Genomic DNA, 2,500 nt, shown 5'->3' on the forward strand with positions numbered 1-2,500 from the left:
TCTCCTCTCTCTCTCTCTCTCCCTCTCTCTCTCCATCTCTCACTCTCTCTCTCTCTCTCAGTCTCTCCCCCACTCTCACTCTCTCTCTCTCTCCTACACTCTCTCTCTCCCTCTCTCTCTCACTCTCTCTCTCTCTCTCTCTCTCTCTCTCTCCTACTCTCTCTCTCCTCTCCTCTCTCTCTCTCTTCTCTCTCTCCTCTTCATCTCCTCTCCTCTCTCTCCTCTCTCTCTCTCTCCTCTCATTCTCTCACTCCCTCTCTCTTTCTCACTCTCTCTCCTCTCATCTCTCTCTCTCTATCCTTTTCTGTCTCTCTCTCTCTCTCTCTCTCTCTCTCTCTCTCTCTCTCTCTCTCTCTCTCTCTCTCTCTCTCTCTCTCTCTCTCTCTCTCTCTCTCTCTCTCTCTCTCTCTCTCTCTCTCTCTCTCTCTCTCTCTCTCTCTCTCTCTCTCTCTCAAATTCTCTCTCTTATTTCCCATCTATCTGTGAGTTGATTGTTTTATTTTTTCGTATATAGCAAAGGAATCTGTATACAGTAATACAATAGAAATCATTGTTTAGGCTTATAACAACGATTTAAATAGATTCTATGACATGTGGCAACAGCGTTTTCTCCCTCACATGTTGCCACGTCGAGGTGTCACAGGTTGGAACCAGTGGATAATTGTTGCTATGAATCTAAGAAGTGATACACACTGCGCTATATAGCTTTCTCTGCTATATGCAATAACAACAAAAAATAAGACTTAGAAGGGAAATAAGAGAGAGAAAAGTATATAATAAGGTTAATTTGGCACAACGGATACCACAACTTGAATGGACTCCTTACAGCGCACAGACCTATAGTATATCAGCAATGCATCACAGAAACATATAGCATAAGCAGACATAGCTTAAATCACATAACAAAAACGTTCACCAGATGTGGATGTGAAATGGTTTAACTTACATACAAGCTGTGATCATATGTGGTCCCCTTTCACCATTCTGTTGTCCTCTCTATGTGCCGTCTTTATTTTTTGTTTTAACTTTATATTTTCCTTTGACCACTGTCTATGTTGCGTATGATGAGTCACTCCTTATTTTCATCTGTAGGAAGGCCCTGTGCTTCCGATTATCCGACTTTCATCTGTAGGAAGGCCCTGTGCTTCCGATCATCCGGCTTAGTCAAGTTTCACATAATATTATCTTATGTGTAGGAGAAGGGGAATTAAACAGAGCTTAATTTTTCTTTCTCTTCTTCCCGAATATTACTACACTTGGTTCCTTAAGTTACACCAAGGGACCCCCGTTGGAATCCTCAATTTGGGTACTAGGTCAGTTCTGCAATGACGCCATGATTTTAGTCCAATGATTTTCAATGTTATATTTAACAACTTCTAATAAAGGGCGTGATTTTGCAATCGTGAATCAATTGAATTTTCTCCTCCTCCATCTTTTCTCCAATCAGAACAGCTGTTACAACTCCGCATGCAATACTGCTCACTCAAGCAATCTCGAAATCAATGCACATACTGATTTAGTTTACATATTGTTACATCAGCAAAGAAATTAACATTATATAGCAATTAAATTGGGTTTCCTTGTGACTGTTGGTAACATTAGGCAAAGAGTGAGTTTATGCAACTTCCTTTGCCTACGAACTGTTGTTTATCAAACAACCAAATCATAAAAATTAATTTCTAGCCACATACCCCTCTATCTACCTCATTTGTCTACCTATATCTACGAGCCTCAACTATGAGCCCCTTACACAAGCTAAAAAAAAAAAAAAGGGGGGGGGGCTAAGGAAACAAAAGAGAAAAAAATCATTGGACGTCGACAAAGTTGAAAAAGAAAAAAGGTTACGTAAAAAAACACACGAATAAGAAAAAAATAATAAATAAAAAAAAACTAAGACAAAAAAAAAATTCACTGTCTTACATGTCTTTGTCAAAGAATCTCTTAACCCACGCCAATCGATGGCGGTTGCAGAAGGATTATGCAAAACACCACAAGAGTTTCTTCACGAAATTTTACAAAAGGATCACAAGATCAGAGAAGGAAAAAACTTTTGTAAGAAGGAAAGAAAGAAAGAAAAAGCCGTAGATGTTGTAATGTAATGCAAATGAAGACAAGGCTTAGAGTATTGTTTTTTCTTCTTCTTTTCCTTTTTATTCTTTTAACCTTTCGTTTGCTTATTCTTCGAGGAGGAAAATGAAGTGCATTGGGAAGGAAAAGAAAAAGAAGAAGAAGAAGAAGAAGAAGAAGAAGAAGAAGAAGAACAAGGAGAAGAAGAAGAAGAAGAAGAAGAAGAAGAAGAAGAAGAAGAAGAAGAAGAAGAAGAAGAAGAAGAAGAAGAAGAAGAAGCAAGAAGAAGCAAGAAGAAGAAGAAGAAGAAGAAAGAAGAAGAAAGAAGAAAGAATGCGAAGAAGAATGCGAAGAAGAAGAAGAAGAAGAAGAAGAAAAAGAAGAAGAAGAAGAAGAAGAAGAAGAAGAAGAAGAAGAAGAAGAGGAAGAAGAA

Source organism: Oratosquilla oratoria, chromosome 7, assembly GCF_046742065.1.
Source record: "Oratosquilla oratoria isolate Oo_2021 chromosome 7, ASM4674206v1, whole genome shotgun sequence".
In the NCBI taxonomy this organism is placed as follows: Eukaryota; Metazoa; Arthropoda; class Malacostraca; order Stomatopoda; family Squillidae; genus Oratosquilla; species Oratosquilla oratoria.